Source organism: Sapajus apella, unplaced genomic scaffold (genome assembly GCF_009761245.1).
Source record: "Sapajus apella isolate SASKATOON/1434 unplaced genomic scaffold, GSC_monkey_1.0 scaffold6, whole genome shotgun sequence".
Classification (NCBI taxonomy): domain Eukaryota; kingdom Metazoa; phylum Chordata; class Mammalia; order Primates; family Cebidae; genus Sapajus; species Sapajus apella.
This window is the reverse complement of record NW_022436946.1, coordinates 14,801,451-14,826,189: the sequence shown is the minus strand read 5'-3', so window position 1 is coordinate 14,826,189 and position 24,739 is coordinate 14,801,451. Positions and strand designations below refer to the sequence as shown.

The following is a 24,739-nucleotide window of genomic DNA, read 5'->3' as shown; positions in this document are numbered from 1 at the left end:
AAAACCACCACCATCCTTCTTGGAATTATCAGAGGTCCTTTTTTTTTTTTTTTAAGCTAAAGTCCCAGTAATCTTGTCCAAATCTTGTCCACAGGGAAATCCATGGAGTAGAATTTTGATGACTGCAAGACAATGGACTAAGCTCCTCCACAATTCTCTCCTTCCATCCTCTGCCAATTCCTCTAGTTGCTTTGCTCCGAGTGCTTTCCTGGTAGGTATTAACATTTTTTAAACATCTTCTTATCTCCAAGCAGGATGGTGGTGGTTTTAGCAGGAGGAAGAGGAGTTGCTGGACTACACTTACTGGAGAAGCTCCCAGCAACCATAATCAGGCAGCCAGAGAGCTCACCCCACCCCCTCTACAAAAACAACCAATCTATATTGAAATTTGTGGAGCGACCTAAGTCACAAGTCTCAAATCTATTTATGATGGGCATTATGGAGTCCCTTTGGTTCAATTCTTATATTAAGTGAGTAGTCTGTGGCATGAAGTAGCATGTGCTTGGGACATAAAATCAATTACAGGGCTATGTGGACCCTATTCTAGCTGAAAACAGTAGTGGAGTATTTCCAGGACCCCACTTCCAGAACTCTGCCAGAACTCCAGCTTCATAGCACATGCTGACTGCTCTTCCTCCTACCTTCTATACAAGCTGAATCATTCCTCTGGAGTTGTCTTACCTCTTCTCTCCATCACTATTTGTGTTTTTTAATTTTCTCTTCTCAGTGGATTTTACCCTCTGTCCCAGAAATCTAACCCCTTTGGCAGAGCCGTGAGATAATTTTCTACCCTTCTATAGCCCACAAGTCCATTATTTCCTTCCTTATCTTTTATCTTTGCTTGTATCACTATAGAGAGGGAAGTCCCAGGAGTTCAAAAAGAAAGAAATAAGGAAAAGAAAGACAGACCCAAAAAATGACTCAGAATTAGAGCTTCAATGAAGGAACACTCTCTGCGCCAGCGGGCAGGAGTTGCATTCTTGCCAACCCTTCCTATGAGCAGGCAGGCAATGCCACCATTCAGACTATGTAAGTCATTTTGAAACTGATTGCAGTTGGCGCTTTTATTGGTGTCCTTCCTTTGAAGTTGACTTTCAGATCATCAGTGGTTTTGTCTGCAGAACCTGGTGCCAAGGTGAAGTGACAAACCTTTGCTCACAAAGCAATATTCTTAACAGTCCATGCTTGTAATCCCAGCACTTTGAGAGGTCAAGGAGGGTGGATCATTTGAGGTCAGGAGTTCAAGACCAGCTTGGCCAACAATGGCAAAGACCCATCCCTGCTAAAACTATAAAACAGCCAGGCATGGTGGTTCGTGCCTGTAGTCCCAGCTACTCGGGAGGCTGAGGCAGGAGAATTGCTTAAACTTGGGAGGTGGGGGTTGCAGTGAGCCGAGACAGTACCATTGTACTCCAGCCTGGTGACAGAGCAAGACTTCATCTCAAACAAAACAAAACAAAACAAAACAAAACAAAACAAAACTTTTGACTTTTCTGGATCTTTAAAGTATTCATAACAAAATGTGAGAGGAAGGGCGAACGCAATGCAGTGGTAAGGTTAGTGGTACATTATAAACATTTGAAAGCTGAGCACACAAATAAAACTGGAGAGATGTTGTGGGTTTTTTTGTGGTGTATGGTGTGTGTGTGTGTGTGTGTGTGTGTGTGTGTGTGTGTGTGTGTGTGGTTTTTTTGGAGATAGAGTCTGGCTCTGCTGCCCAGGCTGGAGCAAAGTGGTACTGTCATGGCTCCCTGCACCTCTGCCTCCCAGGCTCAAGCCATCCTCCTATCTCAGCCTCCTGAATCGGCATGCGCCACCACACTGGGCTAATATTTGTAGAGACAGGGTTTTGCCATGTTGCCCAGGCTGCTCTCGAACTTCTGGTCTCAAGTGATTCGCCTGCCTCCGCCTCCTAAAGTGCTGGAATTGCAGGTATGAGCAACTGCACTGGACCTTTAAAAAAATTAAATGGCGTATTGTTATAAGTTAATGATTTCTCTACTTGGTAATTTCCAAATTAAAGACAGATGTTAGGCCGGGCACGGTGGCTCACACCTGTAATCCCAGCACTTTGGGAGGCCAAGGTGGTATTAACGTGGAAAAAGGGTGAGTTTTGGTGTCTGATGGTAATAGGAGCACGCCTTGCCTCTTTTATTAGGGATAGTGACTTCATCTCTCTGAGCCTCAGCTTTTATTATGTATTATATGTGTTTTGGGGGGGAGCGTCTGGGGATAATACCTACATCTTAAAGTTATAAGGTTTAAATGTTCTGTAAAAGATAAAGTACACTGTAAATATTACTTATGAAAAGAAATCAAGTAAAATAATTTTTTAACATAAAAAGACTTTTTTGTTATTCAGATGTTTCAGACACAACCCCCAAAATTTGGCCAATGCTGTGTGAATGGCGCCACTAGAGCATTTTGAAAGATCAGAGGTCCCAAAGACCTTCAATTAAATTCGCCTTTTTAAGTCTGAAGCCCCTAAAGCGTATTATACATTTAATGGGTTTTGAGGAGTTTTGCTCTTGTCGCCCAGACTAGAGTGCAATGGCACAATCTCAACTCTCGGCAACCTCAGCCTCCTGGGTTCAAGCGATTCTTCTACCTCAGCCTTCCAAGTAGCTGAGGGATTACAGGCACCCACCACCACGCCCACCTAATTTTTTTATTTTTAATAGAGACAGGGTTTCACCATATTGGTCAGGCTGGTCTCAAACTCCTGATCTTGTGATCCGCCCACCTCAGCCTCCCAAAGTGCTAGGATTACAGGCGTGAGCCACCTCACCCGGCCTGGTTTTTTCCACTTTTAGAAGAAGGATGGAAATAAAATAATGTGGCTTTTAACTATAGTTCTTCAGTAAATTACACAAAATCTGAGTGTGCCTTTCACAGAAAGATAGTTTGCTTGTTATTGAAACATATGGAGTCTGTCATGCTTCTGAAGTTTCTGTGCGAAATTTTTGTCCCAGGCTACTGTTTGATGTTGCTACTAAGAGCAGAGTGGGACTTACCTGTTGGACCTGCCTCCGAAGAGAAATGGAACTATGATCATATTCGCAAAGCAACCCAAAACTTAGCGTCTTAAAATAACAGCTATGAATTCATTTTGGAAAATCTCCAGTTCTGCTGGCCTCAGCTGAGTTCCCTCAATCAACTGTCATCGGCTCTGCCTCTAAATTGGGCTGGAGGAGGAGCCTGGGCTGTTCACAAGGCGGCTCAGCAGAGTTTGAAAGGGGCTTGGAAGTGTGCATTGTCTCTGGAAATGAGGGCTCAGCACAGACAGTCACTTCTTTTGCATTCCCTTTTTTTTGAGACAAAGTCTGACTGTGTCACTCAGCTCACTGCAACCTCCACCTCCCAGGTTCACGCTATTCTCCTGCCTCAGCCTCCCAAGTAGCTGGGACTACAGGCGCCCACCACCACTCCCAGCTAATTTTTGTATTTTTAGTAGAGACGGGGTTTCACTATATTGGCCAGGCTGGTCTTGAACTCCTGACCTTGTGATCCACCCGCCTCAGCCTTCCAAAGTGCTGGGGTCACAGGCTTGAGCCACCACACCCCGCCTTCTTTTGCATTCTCTTGGTCTAAGCAGGGCACAGGATCAGCTGAGAGTCAAAGTGGAGGGGCCACAGACTCCATTACTGCAGAGGCAGCTGAATAACTGCAGCCATTTTTGCAAACAATCCATCAAAGCAAGCACCGCACCAATCCTCTGCAGCCTGAAGGGTGCCACGAGGAGGGTCGACACATCTTCCCTTTTACAGCATATGTGCAGTTGCTGAAACAGAATCCAGTTTCAAGATTGCTCATCAAGAGATGAGAAACCTGAAACAAGGAAATCTTGTGAGCAGATGGACGGCCAGTAAGATAACATCTGAACATTCTATGTTACTTTGAATGAGAATAAAATAGCAATAGATAATCTGTTGACTAGTCTCTGAGTCTCGAGGTCATGAAATTGATCATGTCATGATCTCATGGTTTATTTTTAAATATTCAAAATTAGGTCTAACTCAGAAAACAGGGTTACTCCTGCGTTGGACATCAAAGTGTCTTTTATATTCCACAGCACATTCGTGTGTACAGTCTAGAGAAACCTTGAGAAACAGTCTTTCTCTAGCTGAGATGTGTAAGGCCTGGGTACCTGGTCTGCAGGCTTCTCATGAGCAGCAGGCTCATGGAAGCTTCCAGACTCTGAGGTAGAAATAATCTTTCTCCCCTCTCACCTCAAAGAGCAGTTTATGAGTATTTTCATTTCTCTTTATCCTTTATACACATACTTCATCTTCCTCACAAGATTTTTTTTTTCTTTTTTTGAGACAGGGTCTCACTCTGTCACCAGGCTAGAGTGCAGGGTTGCAGTCTTGGCTCACTGCAGCCTGGACCTCCTGGCACCAAGTGATCCTCCCACCTCAGCCTCCCAAAATGCTGGGATTATAGGCATGAGCCACCAAGCCTGCCTTCTCACACTATTTTTATGCCAGATCTTTATTTTTATATTCATCTTGGTGCCTCCCACAGCACTTAATACAGTGCCTCCTAGACACTGGAGCACAGCAAGGCTGTTATTTAGCTGCATGGGTCACTCATAGTTGGTGTCCATTCTGATTGCTTGGTAGCCATGCCATATCACTGGTAAATACACACACGCGCACACACACACACACACACACACACACACACACACACACACGGATAGAGAGAAAGAGAGAGATTCATTTGACTAGTAAAAAGTCTGTGGACACTGAATCTATTATTATACGAGATTACATACTCCAAAATGCTGTCCTAGTCCAATATAACTAGCTCCTGTATACATTTCAACGAACATAATTTTAACAAGAATGTTTAGTCTTCCAAAAATGTAGGAGGAATCTCTAAACCTCCCATCCAAAGAAGATAAAGAATGAGGTGACACACAGGCATAGCAGACAAAATCCAAGCCATAAGCAGCAAGTAACCCCAGGAGCAGAAGCCGCGTTAGGGCACACACTCTTACTAGCTCTGGAACATGGAGCCCTCCACATTCATCCGGGACCGTCAGAGGGGATTCAAGTGCTTCCAGGCTGGTAGCTGTGGTGGGCAGAACTCTAAAGATGGTCCCTTCCTACAGAGTCCTGTGCCCCACTCATGCAATCAAATGCTAAGCTGGGCACAGCTATGAAAGTGTTTTGCAGTTGTAACCTCCCGAGTCAGCCGCTCTGCGTGGAGATCATAGTGGCCGGCCTACGCAGCCAGGCAGGCCCTTCAAAGCAGAGAATTTTCTCTAGAAAGTAGCAGAAGAGGAAGTCAGAGAAATTCAAAATGTGAGGGGGTTCACGCCTATTACTGGCTTTGAGGATATAGGGGGCCTCATGCAAGGAACAGAGAGAAACTTCTAGAGCTGATATCACTCCCACTTGACAGCCAGCAAGGAAGGGGAGGCCTCGGTCCTCACCGGTGACAGGGTCTTAATTCTGCCAACAGCCTGAAGGAGCTTGAAAGCTGTTTCTTCTTCCCCAGAACGTCCAGATAAGCGCTCCGCCCAGCACAGCCTCCATTCCAGCCGCGTCAGACCCTGGGAACCCCGCCCTCTCCTAGACTGTGGACCACAGCCTTGTGAGCTCCTCCGTGAGGGTTGCCTTCAGTGGCTAAGGTTGCGGTCATATGTTATGTAGCAACATGTATGACTGTGACGTTTATAGGTGTGAAGTTTAAAGAGGAAAGGGAATACAAGCCACCTACTCCTGATAACTGGTTAAAAGGAAAACCGGCACCAGATAAAGTCAAGTCTCAGTGAAGGGAAAGAGATCGAGGCAGCACTGAAGTTTGACATGTGCCGTCAAAACGAGATGATAGGATGGCCAGGAAGATGCTCACAAACAGTTATCAAATGTCAAGTTCTCCTTTTCTTCCTTTCCTTCCTTTTCTCTTTTCCTTCCTTCTTTCCTTTCCCTTTCCCTCCCTTCCTTCCCTTCCTTCCTTCTCTTCCTTCCCTTTCCTCTTCTTTCCTTCCTTTCTTCCTTTCCCTTTTCCTTTCTTCCTTCCTTCCCTTCCATTCCTTTCCCTTTTTCTTCCTTCCTTTCCTTCCTTTCCCTTCCCTTTCCTTATCTCCTTCCTTCCTTCTTTCCTCCCTCCCTCCCTCCCTTTCTTTCCTTCATTTTCCTTCCCTTTGCCTTCCTTCTTCCCTTCCCTTCCCCATTTCCTTCCCTTCTCCTTCCTTCCTTCCTTTCTTCCTTCCTTGTTTCCTTCCTCCCTCCCTTCCTTCCTTCCTTCTTTCTTTCTTTCCTTCCTTTTCTTCTTTCTTTCCTTCCTTCTTTCTCTCACTTTCTCTCTCTTTCTTCCTTTCTCTTTCTTTTTCTGACACAGTATTGAAGTTTACATCTCTAAAGCTGTAAGAAAAGCACATATCTCTGCTTTTCATAAAGCAGAAAATGACACAGTCAAATGGAGGTAGATCTTCCTAGTTCCCAAAAAGTTTCCCAAAGGGATATACAGCTCTGACTGTATGTTCCTACCATCTTAAAGTGAGGATTCTGCCAGAATGAAAAACTCCTTTGTCCCCTCCTGCCTGATGCTGATGGAAATCCTGCCTTCCTGCCTCTCCCAGCACCTTCTGTTTGCTCTCAAAGCAGGGAGATGAAGGCAAATGTCCCAAGAGCACCGTGAGCAGCCCTAGCTTCAGGGTGGGCTGAAGCCCAAACCTATAGTTGGTTTTTTTTTGTTTTATTTTGTGTTTTGAGACAGGGTCTTACTCTGCTGCTCAGGCTGAAGTGCAGTGGTGCAATCATGGCTCACTGCAGCCTCAAACTCCTGGGCTCAAGTGATCCTCCCATCTCAGCCTCTGGAGTAGCTGGGATGATAGGTACACGCTGCCACACCCAACTATTTTTTAAATTTTTTGTAGAGATGGGCTCTCGCTGTTACCTGGGCTGGTCTCAAATGCCTGGCCTCAAGAGATTCTCTTTCCTCAGACAGAGTGCTGGAATTACAGGTATGAGCTGCCACGCTCAGCACCATGGGGGTTTCTTGATGATAGAAAGGGAGCTTCAAAGGCTCAGGGAAAAGAATATGAGATGCATCTGAGAAGTGAATTAGCACTCAAAAAGAAATGTGAGGTCAGGCGCAGCGGCTCATGCCTGTAATCCCAGCACTTTGGGAGGCCGAGGTGGGCAGATCACAAGGTCAGGAGATTGAGATGATGACCAACATGGTGAAACCCCATCTCTACTAAAAATACAAAACACAAAAATTAGCTGGGTGTGGTGGCATGTGCCTGTAATCCTGGCTACTCAGGAGGCTGAGGCAGGAGAATCGCTTGAACCAGGGAGTTGGAGGTTGCAGTGAGCCCAGATCGTGCCAGTGCACTCCAGCCTGGCAAGACTCCATCACAAAAGAAAAAAAAAAAGCCCCGCAATTACTTTGGCACCAACCTAATATAATGAAAGTGCTCTAAGAGAAAGGAAATGGGAAGTGGGGAGGTGGGGGGAAGTGCAGGGAACAGGACAGGGAATAGGGAAGAAGCCAAGCAAGGGCATGATTTCAGGAAAATTCCAGTCTTAGCCTGATTCTGCAAGGGTGCTCTAGTGCATAGATGAGGCTCTGAGTTATCCAGACACCAGACAATTTTCCTGGGCGCTAAACTCCCAGAGCAGTCAGGCATTGGCTAAAAGCCACCCCAGGGAGCATGGATTTCAGGTGCTTCTGACTCTTCACACTTGCTTGCAGGCAACGTATAAAGGCAAAGCATCTCCAGTAGCCTAGGAGAGATCTCAGAGAAGAGTCACAGACGTGAGCTCTTAAACACAAAGCGCACAGGGCTAAGAGCACAGGCATGCAGAATTGGGAACCCCAGTGGAGCGGTGCAAAGAACCAAGAGTGTCTGTCACACGTGGCTTTTCCAAGATCAAACACTGTGGTCAGGGCCTTGGAATTCCATGTATCTTCTGTTGATTCAGGGTTTCTCCTTGTGAATAGCGATGTGGCCAAGAATGTGGAGTGACATAAATAATGGGTGCTACTATTGAATCTCATGGCTAAAACGAGGAGAAGTTGCCCCAAATGAAAGTGATAGACTGGTAAAATATAATTGCCTACTAAAAATACTCCCAAAAGATTAAGAAGAGTGAAGCACTTTCAAACCGGAATTCTGCAGATAACATTCAAGCTTCAAAGAGTCTTGATCTTGAGACCTAACACTGGAATACAGTATTGTAATGGATAAAACAGTCAGTTCTTTATGACATTTGTGTCTTTTGTTGAGACAGAGTCTTGCTCTGTCACCCAGACTGGACTGCAGTGGCATGATCTCAGCTCCCTGCAACCTCCGCCTCCTGGATTCAAGCGATTCTCCTGCCTCCACCTCCCAAGTAGCCGGTACTGCAGGTGCCCGCCACCATGCCTGGCTAATTTTTGTATTTTTAGTAGGGATGGGGTTTCACCATATTGGCCAGGCTGTTTTCAAACTCCTGACCTCAGGTGATCCACCTGCCTAAGCCTCCCAAAGTGCTGGGATTACAGGAGTGAGCCACTGCGCCTGGCCGATACTTGTTCTTTTAAATATTTACTCATGGAGATGTCATTTGTAAAAAGAGTTTCCAATAAAAATAAAGCTCTAGAGAATTTCAAAAACCATTCATCTATAAAATGTGTTTGAACTCATAGCAGCATTTGAGTAAAGACACATTTATGGGGAACTTACTTGGCTATTCTCTGCTATCTTGATCTAGACTGCGGAAGATGGAATATACCTGAAAATTTTTGTTGAAAATATTTTAGTCTTAGAAAACAGTGTTTAGAGTTAAGAGAACATCATGCCTTTTTGATCTTTTTAAAAAAGCAATTTTGAAGTTGGAAAATGATTAAAGGTATATATTATTATTTATAGCTGATTCCAAGAGTACACATTTTGAAACAAAATATTACAGAATATCACAAAACAAATTTTCTTCAACCTATTAAAAAATACCGAGTGAGGCAGCTGCAACGAAGGAGGCACTCTCAGTTTGCTGAGGATTTTGACTGAATTCATCAAATACTGAGATCATATTGAAGACTGGAGAAAGCTCAGAGGCACTTGGACTCCATTCAGGAGGACGGTTCACAATGGTTGATGAAAGCTTATTTCCAGTTTACAGAAATGAGAGCCAGGCGCAGGACAGTACACTAAGACAAAGGGAAAGTCAATGGAGTTGTGGAAAAGCTCCAGGAGGAAGAACCAAGCGTTTGCTTATGCACTGATAGCCATGTAGCACCTGTTTTCTGGTCTATTCTTGCTCCTTGGTTTTAAATTTCTTAATATTCTTTGTGCCTTTCAAGGCTTAACTCACTCCCCTTGGACCTGATTTTGACATTTCCCTCTGACATAGAGCTGCAATCCTCTCCTTGGCTATGATGTGTATTGGCCTCTCTGTTCATGTCTGCCTCAGGCTGTTCTGAGCGAAAACTTATGTAGCCTAGCTTAACTCATAATATCCAATGCAAAAATATTCCAGTCACTGTTTGCTACTTTATCCCAGGTAGTGCAAGAAATAATTTCTCAGGTTTAAAGCAATACCACTGAATCCCAACATGATGCTTTAAAGTTGATGATACGATTTCAATTTTCATTTAAAAGAAGGAATAGGTTAAATATCACAGAAAAGCCTAGAAAAGAAAAAGATTAAGAAGTGAGCCAGCACTGCCCTTTATTAGAGCATATTCCAAAGCAACACCAACTGAATACGTAGCACTGGGTTGGGACAGCTCTGTGGTTATAAGAATTTAATATATCGTAAGGGAGACCACATAAGATGACCAGGAAAGAAAGGAATAGTAGTTAGTAGTTAGTAATTAGAGCAAAAAATCCATTTATACTTATATGCTACATGATACTGTTAAAAAAAATCCCTAAATATTAATTTACAGATAAAGTTGAGTATTTATCAAACATCTAATTGTTGGATTACTCTATTAACTTTAGAAGACTAAATCGCAAAGCCAGAAGTCAATAAATTTAGCTAAAGAAAGGTCAAGTTTGGGTGAGATGGCTCATGCCTTTTAATCCCAACACTTTGTGAGGCCAAGGTGGATGGATCACTTGAGGTCAGGAGTTGGAGACCAGCCTTGCCAACATGGTAAAACCCTGTCTCTACTAAAAATACAAAAATTAGCTGGGCGTGGTGGCAGGCACCTGTAATCCCAGTTACTTGGGAGGCTGAGGCAGAAGAATCGCTTGAACCGGGGAGGCAGAGGTTGTAGTGAGCACAGATCGTGCCACTTCACTGCAGCCTGGGTGACAGACATAGACTCCGTCACAAAAAAAAAAAAAAAAAAAAAAGAAAAGAAATGTTGAAAGCATTCACATCCCAAGAAAAATCTTCCTTAAACAAAGTAGAAAGTCATACAAGAGGCTGTGAAAACTGAAAACTAAATTTAGCAAAAATGATAAATACAACAAATTCTTTACTATTTAAATCATTCATACAAGCTGGTAAGAAAAACACACAGGTCCTAGCAGATCAATGAAGATTTCAATAAAAGGAAGCATAATTAGTAAATTAAAAACTTAAAATTATGAACCTCACTAAAAATAAAATATATGCATAAAAATATCTGTGAGGATTTTTTGGCAATTCAAACTGTCAGAAGAGGGTGTGGAATTTGCTACTCTCATCTTCTGTTGCTGGCAGTGTGAATTGCTACAAATATTTTGGAAAACAATTTAACAATATTATATAAAGAACAGTAAAAATCTTTATTTGCCTTGAGACAATAATCCCACTTCTGGAAACTTGGAATAAAAAAGCCAAAATAAATAAGAAGAGGTGGGATTTAGCAGAGGAAGAAAGGAAGAAGACAGGTTTTGAAGTTAAAAAGTTGCGCTGGGAACAGTGGCTCTCTCCTGTAATCCCAGCACTTTGGGAGGACAAGGGGGTGAATCACCTGAGGTCAGAAGTTTGAGACCAGCCTGGCCAACATGGTGAAACTCCATCTCTACTAAAAATACAAAAATCAGCTGTGCATGGTAGTGTGCGCCTATAATCCCAGCTATTCCATAGGCTGAGGCAGGAGAATCGCTTGAACCTGGGAGGTGGAAATTGCAGTCAGTGGAGATCGCGCTACTGCACTCCAGCCTGGGCGACAGAATGAGACTCCACCTCAAAAAAACAAGCAGTTGGAAGAAAGAAAGGAAGAAAACAAGCTATATATTCAGCAATAAGTCATTAAGTTACGGTACAATGAAGCCATTTGAAATATGACCAGGTGCGGTGGTTTACATCTGTAATTCTAGCACCTTGGGAGGCTGATACGGGAGGATTGTTTGAGCCCAGGAGTTCGAGACCAGCCTGGCCAACATGGCAAGACCTTGTCTCTACAAAAAAATTTAAAAATTAGCCATGCTCAGTGGTGTATAATTGTAGTCCCAACTACTCATGAGGCAGAGGCAGGAGGATGGCTTGAGCTAGGGAAGTTGAGGCTACAGTGAGCCATATCATGCCATTACACTCCTACTCTTGCCTGGGTGGCAAAGCAAGATCCTATCTATTTTTTAAAAAGGCTTGGCATGGTGGCTCACGTCTGTAATCCCAGCACTTTGGGAGGCCAAGGTAGGCAGACAGGAGTTTAAGACCAGCCTGGCCAACATGATAAAACCCTGTCTCTACTAAAAATACAAAAATCAGCTGGGCGTGGTGGCTCACATCTGTAATCCCAGCTACTCAGGAGGCTGAGATAGGAGAATTGCTTGAACCCAGGAAGCAGAGGTTACAGTGATCTGAAATCGCACCACTCCACTCTAGCCTGGGGCAACAGAGCAAGACTCCATCTCAAAAAATGTGTGTGTGTGTGTGTGTAGTAGCCTACATAAAGGAAGTAAAATGGCTACTATGGAATGTTCAAAAAGGCACTCAGGCTCTATCATTGTGCACATGTGAAATGAGCTACCATGTAAACAAATGAGAATGTCTAAGAACTAATATTAGAATGAAATTTTCAAAAGGGAAAATAGTTGGGATTTACTGTTTCCATATTCTACATTTTCTTTATTGTTACTTTATAACCCTAACAATAGTAACAAATCATAGACAATGCTGAGAAGGAAACTAATGCAGACCCCAGCACCTCCAGACCAGCAGATACGACCCACTCTTCAGTGTTCACAAGGAGATGAGCAGCTTTTCATTGACCCTGCATGTTGCTAGAATAGGGATGACAAAGAAAACTAAGAAAAATGAGAAGAAATAGACCAGGCCGGACTCGGTGGCTCATACCTGTAATGCCAGCATTTGGGAAGCCAAGTCGGATGGATCACTTGAGGTCAGGAGTTCTAGAGCAGCCTGGCCAACATGGTGAAACCCCATCTCTACTAAAAATACAAAAGTCAGTCAGATATGGTGTATTCCAGCTACTCGGGAGGCTGAGGCAGGAGGATCACTTGAACCCAGAAGGCGGAGGTTGTCGTAAGCTGAGATTGCACCACTGCATTCCAGCCTGGGCAACAGAGTAAGACTCCGTCTAAATAAATAAATAAATAAAGGAAATCGACTTATTTGTGTTTTCATTTAAGCCAGGAAATGCTGAAACACATCCCCTTTCTATGTACACATGGGAGAATATTATTCGGGTAAACGATTATTCATATTTCCATGCAAGCTTTTATCAAGCACCTGATAAAATCTTCTGAATAAGGATTGAGGATTGAGTCACTTATTGGCATTTTGTTGTATTAATCATCAGCATCAAATAATAAACTATTAGTCACTCAGTTGTATAGGCTGCTACACGGGCCTTTATCTGATAACAACGCACTTCACTGTAGTTACAAAAATACTTTTTCTAGGAAAATAGGATAATGAGGGCTTTGAACAGGCTTTCTCCCTCTTCCCAGCTCCCTTACCCTTGTTTCATTGCTTTGGTGGCTGAATTTGGTCAGGGGGAGGGGAGCAAAGGGACTGACTGACTCCCTGCTCTAGGCTTTAGCTACCAACATCAGGGAACAGGTTTCCCTTTGTAATGATTAATACCAACATGGTGGAATTTTCCTATTGTTCAGTTGTCATTTCTAAGCTCTGCATTGCTGTCAGCCTGGCAGCCAAGAAAAACCCCTCTAACAACCCCAGAAACCACTGCCCTGGCTTGGGATCAATGGGCAGCAGTGTTTCTAAGCTGACAGTTTCAGGTGGAAGAGAGCAGATTTTCCGCCCTACCTGCTTTGGCCTCCTCAACTGTGAAACGCTTCAAGTGCCTATTTCCTTTCAATATCTAAGCCCAGGACTACAAATAAGAAAAAGATCTCCACTTCCTGCCTGCTGCTCCTCTGGTTGCAAAACTGTCTTTTGACAGATTATTAGAATCTTTAAAGTTGAGAGATGAGTTTGGGTTATTTTTTTTTTTTTCATTTGTTTCTTTTCCAGTGCTTACACTGATGGATTTAGAACATCTGAAAGGCAGGGTACAATTTCGTTTCCAGGGCGGCATTCAGTTTCATGTTTTTCAGAATTCCACAGGCCCTGCGGTGGAGATGCTGGGAAGGGCCACCTGGAGGAAGCCGTGGCTGCTAGTTAGCAAAGTGTTTCTACAATCTGCATTTTATATAAGGAATACAGGCCTTAAAAATACTTCCAGTACAGTTCTGGCTTCAGATGGACAGATTGTTTAATGTTCTATATTGTATAGCTAATATAATTTGGGTCTTCATAAATGATTGACTCCAGCTGGGCGCAGTAGCTCATGCCTGTAATCCCAAGCACTTTGGGAGGCTGAGGCAGGAGGATTGCTTGAGCATAGGAGTTTGAGACCAGCCAAGATAGCATAAGGAGACCCCACCGCTACAAAAAATTTTTTAATTGTCTGGATGTAGTGGTTCACACTTGGGATCCCTACTTGGGAGGATCACTTGAGCCCAGTTTGGCCCAGGTGAGCCGTGACTGCGCCACTGCATTCTAGCCTGGGTGACAGAGCAAGACAAAAAAAAAAAAAAAAGAATTGACTCCCTTGTAGACACTGATATGAGCAATAAACTGGAGCAAGGCAAGAATCCTGACTGTAAATATTGTGCTGAGGCCACAGATCATTTAAAACCTATGTATAAGGCCAGGCACGGTGGCTCACACCTGTAATCCCAGTGCTTTGGGAGGCCAAGGCAGGTGGATCACAAGATCAGAAGATCATGACCATCTTGCCTAGCATGATAAAACCCCATCTGTACTAAAAATACAAAAAAAAAAAAGTTACCTGGACAGGGTGGCACGTGCCTGTAATCTCAGCTACTTGGGAGGCTAAGGCAGGAGAATCACTTGAACCCGGGAGGTAAAGGTTGCAGTGAGCCGAGATCACACCACTGCACTCTAACCTGGGTGACAGAGAGAAACTCTGTCTCAAAACAAACAAACAAAAACTTATGTATAATACAGTGACTTGAGTTCAGGACATGCTCTCCTAGATCCGGTACTGTGGCACTTGAGGAAACAGCAGAGGCAGGAAAGCCTCTCTCACCTTCCCCTCACTTGTCTCTGTAGCAGGTCATAAAACTCTCATTCCAGGGATGCTGTCCTATCCCAAGGGAAAAGAACGTCCTTATCTCTGAAGACACGAGGATATGGAGAAGAATCTGAGCACACAAGCCTTGCTAAGTTCCCCCAGTTTATGTCCATTCGATCATACTCTTTTTTCCAACCACACTTCTCCATGAGGATCCACTTCTTCATCAGACTTACCATAAAAATACACAGCTTTCCCTGTCTCATTGGGTCTTTATTTCTGAAGGCTCCCATGTTACATAAAACTTATATTAAATAAATTCATATGCTTTTCTCTTGTTAATCTGTCTTCTGCTTAGGGGGGCTCAGCCTTCAAAATATATACTTTTTCCTCCTCTACAGTTTCTGCTGCCCAGAATGAGAATGTAAAAATGTCTCCTAATGCCTTCCTTTCTCAATTCAGGCCAGCAGGAGAAAACATTTGTTTGGATTGTGATATTAAATAAATCTGTATCTTTTTTTTTTATTGTTAATCTATCTTTAGTTATAGGTGTGTGAGGCAACTGAGACATCACACTCCCTCTGAAGCCTGCAGAAAAGAGCCTGAGACAACTGACAAAAAGCCAGCACAAGGTAGGAATTCTCACATAGGTCAGCTCTCAGCATCTCTGTCTGTAATGCCCAGTCAAGACAGGTGAAAAGGAGGGGTGCGGTGGCTCATGCCTGTATCCCAGCACTTTGGGAGGCTGAGGCACGTGGATCACCTGAGGTCAGGGACCAGCCTGGCCAACATGATGAAACCTCATCTCTACTAGAAATACAAAATTAGCTGAGCATGGTGGCTCACTCTCTAATCCCAGCTACCTGGGAGGCTGAGGCATGAGAATTGCCTGAACATGGGAGGCGGAGGCTGCAGTGAGCTGAGATCCCGCCACTGCCCTCCAGCCTTCGTGACAGAGTAAGACTCTGTCTCAAAAAAAAAAAAAAAAAAAAGACGGGAGGTAAAAATTCAGGACAGTAGGAGAAAACATTTGTTTGGGCAGTGATATCAAATAAATTTGTATGCTTTTTTTTTCTTTTTAATCTGCCTTTTGTTATAGGTGTGTTACGGTAAATGGGTCAAGATCCAGACGCCAAGAGAGGGTTGATGGATGTTGCCCAAGAATTAAATCAGGGCAAGTCCATAAAGTGAAAGCAAGTTAGGAGGAAAGTAGAGGAAGAACTCTTTCCCTTCTGTGCACCACTGAAGATCTGGGTGTCGCCATGGGTCGCTGCCCCACCCGTTCTTACCAGTATTGTAAGAACAAGCCGTAATCAAAGTCTCACTTCTGCCGAGGTGTCCCTGATGTCAAAATTCGCATCTTTGACCTGGGGTGGAAGAAGGCAGAAGTGGATGAGTTTCTGCTCTGTGGCCACCTGGCGTCAGATGAATATGAGCCGCTTTCCTCTGAAGCCCTGGAGGCTGCCCAAATTTGTGCCAATAAGCACATGGTAAAACATTGTGGCAAAGATGGCTTTCATATCTGAGTGTGGCTCTACCCCGTCCACATCATCAGCAACAAGAGGATGCTGTCCTGTGCTGCGGCTGACAGGCTCCAAACAGGCATGAGAGGTGCCTTTGGAAAGCCCCAGGGCACTGTGGCCAGGGTTCACATTGGCCGATTGACCATGTCCATTCATGCCATGCTGCAGAAGAAGGAGCATGTGCTTGAGGCCCTGCAGGGCCAAGTTTCAGTCCCCTGGCCCCCAGCAGATCCACATCTCAAAGAAGTGGGGCCTCACCAAGTTCAATGCCGATGAATTTGAAGACATGGTGTCTAAGAAGCAGCTTATCCCAGATGGCTGTGGGGTCAAGTACATCCCCAATCGTGGCCCTCTGGACAAGTGGTGGGTCCTGCACTCATGAGGGCTTCACTGTGCTGCCCCCTCTTAATAACGTCACCAATAAATTCTACTTCCTGTACACCTAAAAAAAAAAAGAAAAAAAAAAAAGCAAGTAGAGAAATAAAAGAATGGCTACTCCTGACCAGGCACGGTGGCTCACGCATGTAATCCCAGCTCTTTGGGAGGCAGAGGCAGGTGGATCACCTGAGGTCAGGACTTCAAGACCAGCCTGACCAAGATGGTGAAACCACATCTCTACTAAAAATACAAAAATTAGCTGGGCGTGGTGGCAGGCGCCTGTAATCCCATCTACTCCGGAGGAGAATCACTTGAACCCGGGAGGCGCAGATTGCAGTGAGCAGAGATCGCGCCATTGCACTCCAACCCGGGCGACAGAGCAAGACTTCGTCTCAAAAAAGAAAATAAAAAGAATGGCTACTCCATACACTGAGCAGCCCCAAGGGCTGCTGGTTGCCCATTTTTATGGTTATTTCTTGATAATATGTTAAACAAGGGGTGGATTACTCGTGCCTCCCTTTTTTAGACCATATAGGGTAACTTCCTTATGTTGCCATGGCATTTGTAAACTGTCATGGTGCTGGTGAGAGTGTAGCAGTAAGGATGACCAGAGATCACTCTCGTCGCCACCTTGGTGGTGTTTGGTGGGTTTGGGCTGCCTTCTTTACTGCAATCTGTTTTGTCAGTAAGGTCTTTAGGACCTGTATCTTGTGCTGACTTCTTATCTTGTCCTGTGATTTAGAATGCCTAATCATCTGGGAATACAGCCCAGTAGGTCTCAGCCTCATTTTACACAGCCTCTACTCAAAATGGAGTTGCTCTGGTTCAAACACCTCTGACAGTTGCCTTAGCCATGGACCTAGTGATGGGTGAGAAAAAGATTGAGTTTTCTCCCTTATAACCCAATCAGTCAAAAAGATGCAAAATTTTGTTTTTTTATGTAGAATATCACACACAATTCTTTATCTGCCTGACTGAGGCAATATTTTTCAGAAAATATTTGTCTGCATTATAGTAGTCACCTGTTATCCACAGTTTCACTTTTTGAGGTTCAGTGTTCACAGTAAGATGTTTTAAGAGAGAGACAGAGAGAGAGACCACATTCGCATAACTTTCATTACAGTCTATTGCTATGATTGTTCTATTTTATTATTAGTTATTGTTGTTAATCTCTTGCCATGCCTAATTTATACATTAGACTTTCTCGTGGGTATGTATGTATAGAAAGAAACCGTATATACAGGGCTTGTGCTATCCACGGTTTCAGACACCTGCTGTGAGGCTTGGGACATATCCACCAAGGATAAGTGTGGACTACTGTGCTTAAAGTTTCCCCTCTTCTCCTATAATGTAAACATTTCGAAACATGCCAGGTACTTCCAAGAAATGAGAACAATTTCCAAATGGAATCATGACACAAAAGAAAGTTCAGAAATTTAAGAAATCTTTAGGTTCACATGGATCCAATTTTTATTTTAGACAAAAGAGGTTCAGTTTCCCAGGAACGACCACAGGATGTACCCATGATGTCTTGAAGCCTTTACTGGTGGCGTCTTCAGTGAGGGCTGATCAATATCTGCCTTCACTGGGGACCTTGACAGTTGATGTGGACCTTCCAGTCTCCAAACTCCTTGTGTGGAGTTATTCAGACCAACCTTCCACAGGAGAGTATCAGAGAAGAGGCCAAAAAGGGCAGGAGACCCCAAGATCTGCTCCACTATGGGGCCTTCTTTGTGACAGACCCATATTGTTGAGTGTGTTGCTCGTGTAAAGAGACCACCAGGCAGGCTTTGTGTGGGCAACGAGGCTGTTTGATTTTGCGCTTGGGTGCAAGCGGGCCAAGTCCAAAAAAGGAGTTAGGCGAGAGGAATAGGAAAGGGGACTGCTTAAATAGATTGGGGCAAATGGTCAGTTAAAGGTAGTAATTCATTTTAGGGAGGGAGAGGGCAACGCAGGGTGCATGGTCACAAGGGTAGGGGTTATCTATTACAAACAGGCATAGTCATAAGGGTGGGGGTTATCAATCACAAGCAGAGGGGAGGGCGCGGTAAATTACATAGTTATGGGAGGGGGGGTCTTGAGAAACCTAATATCTAGAGGGGGAATTTCACAAGGCCGAGCAGGATCAATGGTGGAACATTGCATGGGGAGAGCAATCAGTTGAGGCAGGAGCCAGCTGTTTCACTTCTCTTTATGGTCATCCAGTTACTTCAGACTTTCTGGTTCCTGGAGACCATCTGGAGGTATAAGGCAGGTCAGAAAGACTATAATGGTCAGGCTTGGACTTGGAGGCCTGACACATACACTTTCTTGTTTATATTCCTTTCTCAATGTAGATGGGCCTCAGTTTCCTCTTTGGTAAAAGGGAGATAATAATTTCACTTGATATGATTGTTTTGAAGAATAAAGATGTTCCCATGAGTAAAACACCTGGCACAGTTTATTGCCAATAGAGCAAACTAATAATAATAATTAGAAATAATGAAAAAAATTTAAATATTATAATCAGGATGTAAGGAAAGAGTTTAGTTAGAAAGTCTATATTTTCTACATATGATAGACACTCTTTTGCAAATCTTGAATAGAGTTGCTGTTGGTTACAATACATAAATTTATTCTTACTTTGTACACCTAAACCTAGGGGCTCTTGAATGAAGATGAAAGATTATACAAAACTGTATTTTATTGCCAGGGCCCAGATCCTTTTTTTCTTTTTTTAAAGTAGAATTGCAGGATCCAGAAAAAGCTTAAAAGGACAAAGCACCTTACTCACTTCCTCCCACAGACCCTCCCATTTCCTCTGATTCCATCGTACAATAATCAGTTTTTTGCAAAGAAAGGAACAGGTGAGTCTCCTTCCTTTTTTTTTTTTTTTTTTTTTTTTTGAGATAGAGTCTCACTCTTATTGCCCAGGCTGGAGTACAATGGTGTGCTCTCAGCTCACTGTAACCTCCGCCTCCCAGGTTCAAGTGATTCTCCTGCCTCAGCCTTCCGAGTAGCTGGGATTACAGGCATGCACCACCACACCCGGCTAATTTTTTGTATCTTTAGTAAAGATGGGGTTTCTCCATGTTGGTCAAGCTGGTCTTGAACTCCAGACCTCAGGTGATCCGCCTGCCTCAGCCTCCCAAAGTGCTGGGATTACAGGCATGAGCCACTGCACCCGGCCAGAGTCTCCTTCCTTCTTACCTCCATCATGCCTGGGCTTGGCTTTGAACAGGGGAAAGCTCTTTTCCAGTAGGTTTGATCTTTTTTCTTTCCTTCTGCTAACCAAGCCTTAGTCTCACTCATACCTTCTCTGACATCTTTATAGATTTTATAGTGTTGGGATTTAAAATGTCTCATTCTTCAGGAACCATCCTGCTATCAAGGCCAAGTTAGAGTGAAATTAAATGAATTTTGTATTAGCAGTTCTGTGTTTTTAACCTTTTGGCTACCTTATTTTCTCCTGAGAAGTATTATTTAGATTACCATCATTATATTTCATTTTTCATTCAAATTCTCTTTTCAGTAGGTCAAACTGCAAAGCACAATTTACAACATATTGAGAAATTAAGTCTTATTCACTAATAATACAGATGATAACTAAGGTAACTTTATTATTTTGTTAAGCTGGTTCTAGAAGGTAAATGAAAGTTTAAGTACAGCGTTCCCTCCACATTTATGCAGGGCTCACTCTGGGTGGAGTTCTATTTTGGTGACTGTGGGAAATCACCAAAAGTGTGGGAAAAAATGACCCCCATACACTGAGTGACTCATGTAAATTAAACAGGGTGGGGACTTTCAAGAGAGTTTTTTTTTTTTGTCCAGGTTCTCTATTTCTAAGTATGTCTAGAGTGTGTCAATAAATAAGCAATATCACCCGTGTTCCCATGTCTGTGGATCAGGGATGCTATGTGATTGCATAGCTGCTTAAGATTGTTCTAGAGTGAATGAAGAAGTGTAATTCTGGGTGTGTGTGTGTGTGTGTGTGTGTGTGTGTGTGTAGATACTTGACCATTTGTCTACATCATTTCCAGGGACATTCATGAAGGAGCCTCATTCATCCTCTCTCTCTTGCCTCTGGCATTAGAAACATCTCTGGGCAGGCCTGCCTTGAACAAGGGGTAGACACCGCCTTATGGAATTAAAAGGTATGTTTTCCAGTGCTTGAGATATAGTGAAGAAATGTGTCAGCTGGTGAAAAAAACCTTGGTCTTCTAGTGAGGTCCGGAGTGGGCCCAACAGGCTTTACGGGGGCAGGGCCAGCAGCAAGTTCTTTTCCAGCAAATTTGGGGAGGATACTCCCAGCAAACAAGTGAGGCCTCCAGTAATGCAATCTGACAGTGTTCCCAGTGGTGGGCGGCCAGCGGGGAGGGCCAAGAGAGTGCTGGTAGTTAGGGAAGGATTTGCATAATTACATTCACCTGAGGGACTCCATTTACCCAACAATGCGTCTCATTGTGGTAAAGCCAGCAGCTGGCCATACAGTTAGAACAATGTGAGCTTTGGCCTTATTCTTCCAAAACAAATGGTTGGACTCTGAAAAAAAATGACAATTAGCATTTCGAATGGTATAGAGTTATGAATTGTACAAATGTTAGCATGATGTGTAACACTCCGGATCGTGAAGCTTGCATTGTATGCAGGACTTACATTACTTCATACTACAGCAGGATTATACACTAGTAATAGTACTACCTTCGTATGCGCACGACCTATACTGTATACATTTTATATAACGAATAATCATGTATACTTGAGATTTACTTATGCTTTAAATGCCCATGAACAAGTGAGGTGACTCCTGAAATAGCCAGTCTCTCCCAATGTTTGGTAGAGTTAGATGTTAAAGGAGTTTTCAGTGTAAGGCACTAACTGTTTTAAGTTCGGTACAGTGGCTTTTGTTTTCTGACTATGAAGGATTTCAATGGATTTGAGAGATGCGAATCAGAATTTGGAGGAGGCGCTTTATTGAAGAGGCTGCAGGGTTCACACAGGGCTGTGCTCTCTGGCTGGGGGCATGTTTACCTAAGACTCCAAATAGACAGAGTGGAGATATGAAGACCTAGCCCAAATATTGTGCCCGGCTCATTTCCTGGTATTGCCCACATTTATATTCAAAGGGGAGGTGTGGGGAGTGAAGGCTATGTAGGTTTAGAGGCAATTCTTTTTATTATGCCCAATAATTGTTACATTTTGTCTCTCAAAATGAGAACACAGGACACAGTTCTAAGGGAAGAAAAGGCCTTAAAGGAATTTGTCTATTCTCAACTTTAATTAAGTGCATGTGTTGTTGTTTGTTGTTGTTGTTGTTTGTTTTTTTAGAGAGAAAAGAAAAGGAAAGAAAGAAAGAGAGAAAGAAAGAAAGAATGAAAGAGAGAAAGAAAGAGGAAGAAGAAGAGGGAGAGAGAACTGGAGTCTTGCCTTATTGCCCAGGCTAGAGTGCAGTTTAAAAACGGGTACTGAAAGCCTCCCACAAGGAAGGAAAATAACAAACAAGCAGCCAACCAATATTTCATTTAAACCTGTGAAATGCTATGCAATTACTGAGGAGTGATTTACTTCCAATTATGTAGTCACTTTTAAAGTAGGTGTGGTGTGGTACTGAGAAGAACGTATGCCTTGTGGATTTGGGGTGGAGAGATCTACAAATGTTTACCAAGTTTACTTGTTCCGGGTCTGAGTTCAAGTCCCGGTTATCCTTGTTAATTTTCTGTCTCGTTGATCTGTCCAATATTGACAATGTGATGCCAAAGTCTCCCACCATTATTGTGTGGGAGTCCAAGTCTCTCTATAAGTCATGAAGAACTTGCCTCACTTATCTGGGTGCTCCTGTATTGGGTGCACACATACCCAGGATCATTAGCTCTTCTTCTTGCACTGATCCCCCCACCACCATGCAATGTCCTTCTTTGCCTCCCTTGATCTTCGTTGCTTCAAAGTCTATTTTATCAGAGGCAAGAATTGCAACTCCTGCTCTTCATTTATTTATTTATTTATTTTGCCCTCCATTTGGTTGGCAAATCCTCCTCCATCCCTTTGTTCTGAGTCTCTGTGCATCCCTGTGTATGAGATGGGTCTGGACACAGCATACCGATGGGTTTTGGCTCTTTATCCAATTTTCCTGCCTGTGTCTTCCAATTGGGGCATTTAGTCGATCCAAATTTAGGATTAACAATAACATATGTGAGTTATTGTTAATACTGCCATTTGATGCTAGCTGACTGTTTTGCCCATCAGTTGATGTAAATTCTTCATTATGTTGATGTTCTTTACCTTTTGGTATATTTTTGGAAAGGCTGATACTGGTCATTCCTTTCTATGTGTAGTGCTTCTTTCAGAAGCTCTTGTAAAGCAGGCCTGGTGGTGATGAAAGTACTTGTTTGTTCACAAAAGATTTTATTTTTCCTTCACTTATGAAGCTTAGTATGGCTGGATATGAAATTCTGGGTTGAAAGTTCTTTTCTTTAAGGATGTTGAATATTGGCCCCCACTCTCTTCTGGCTTGTAGGGCTTCTGCTGAGAGATCTGCTGTGAGCCTGATAGGCTTCTCTTTGTGGGTAACCTGACCTTTCTCTCTGGCTGCCCTTAGCATTTGCTCCTTCATTTCAACCCTGGTGAATCTGACGATTATGTGCCTTGGGGTTGCTCTTCTTGAGGAATATCTTTGTGGTATTCTCTGTATTACCTGGAGCTGAATATTGTCTTGCCTTGCTAGGTTGGGAAAATTTTCCTGAATAATATGCTGAAGAATATTTTCCAGCTTGGATTCATTCTCTTCGTCACATTTAGGTACACCTATCAAACGTAGATTAGGTCTTTTCACATAGTTCCATATTTCTTGGAGACTTTGCTCATTCCTTTTTACCCTTTTTTCTCTGATCTTGTCTTCTCATTTTATTTCATTGAGTTGGTCTTTGACCTCTGATATCCTTTCTTCTGCTTGATCAATTCGACTGCTAAAACTTGTGCATACTTTGCAAAGTTCTCGTATTGTGTTTTTCAGCTCCATTAATTCACTTATATTTCTCTCTAAATTGTCTATTCTTGTTAGCATTTCGTCAAACCTTTTTTCAAGGTTCTTAGTTTCTTTACATTGGGTTAGAACATATTCTTTTAGCTCACAGAAGTTCCTTATTATCCACCTTCTGAAGCCTGATTCTGAAAATTCATCACACTCATTCTCCATCAGGCCTTGTTCCCTTGCTGATGAGAAGCTGTGATCCCCTGAAGGAGGAGAGGCATTCTGATTTTGGATGTTTTCAGCCTTTTTGCTGGTTTCTTCCCATCTTTATGGATTTATGCACCTGTCGTCTTTGTATTTGCTGACTTTCAGATTGGGTCTCTGAGTGGACGTCCAGCTTGTTGGTGATGATGTTATTTCTGTATCTTTGTTTTCCTTTCACGGACACCCCTCCCCCACAGAGCTGGACCTTCCCGGGTTCAGCTGTGCTTGCTGTGAAACTCTCAACCATCAGCATTTCCAATTGCTGTTTTTTTGTGGGGGTGGGACCAGCCCAATTACCCGGCTCCCCACCTTGGAGCCCCCTTTTTTTCTTTTCCTAATTGAACATCAATTCTCTCCCAGGTGGCCCAGTGGCCCACCACAAAGGCACCGGGATCTATGCAATTTCCCATGCGGCGACTGCACCGGCTGAAACAGCAACACTGAGATTCTTGGCACTTTTCTGCCCGGGAATCTCCCGGTCTGGCTCCTGGCTTCAGTCCCCCTTTCAATCAGCTGAATGGGCGACTGTGCCTTCCCAGAGCTCCAAACGCCAACCAAAAGGGCATCCAGTCCCACATACTCCGCACTAAGAGCCGCCACGCCGGGACGCTGGCAAAACAGCCACACCGGCCAAAAGAGTCACGCTGGTGACCCATGAGACTCCTCTGCTGGGAATCTCCTGGTCCGTGGGCAACAAAAATTCGTCTGGAAGTCTGGTGTCCACTCTCTCCCTGCACCTTCACTGGGAGCTGCAGTCCTGAGCTGCTGCTAGTTGGCCATCTTGGATCTCTCTCCTTAAGTACATGTTTTAAAGATCACTTTTGTAAGCACAGCAGCACTGGAATTTCTTTTCAGCATTTTATTAAAAAGTGGGAATAGATTAGAGCATTATGACTGGGGAATAAACTAAGTTTCTCCTTGGAAGCTCAAGCCGCACTTAGGTCTAATGTGAACGAGAGTATTTGCTTAAGCCACTTCCTGACTTTCCGATGAGATGTGGAAACTCGAAGTTAACAGGATTCTAAAGCTGGGAGTCAAATCCTAGGTCCATGCCCTTGGTTCAATCCCTGTCTTCCAGAGACAGCATCCTGAGTGAAGACAAGCACCACTGGTTTTTTTCTTCCTCCAGATCAGGTAGTGGAATGACAAGTGACTGTCATTTTGTAGCTATGGAGAATGTGCACTC

General features: G+C 43.5%; 1 pseudogene; it reads left to right on the top strand.

Annotated features, from left to right (window-relative positions):
• Positions 1-15,704: 15,704 nt before the first annotated feature.
• On the top strand, positions 15,705-16,400 carry LOC116549018 (annotated as a pseudogene).
• The last annotated feature ends 8,339 nt before the right edge of the window (positions 16,401-24,739 follow it).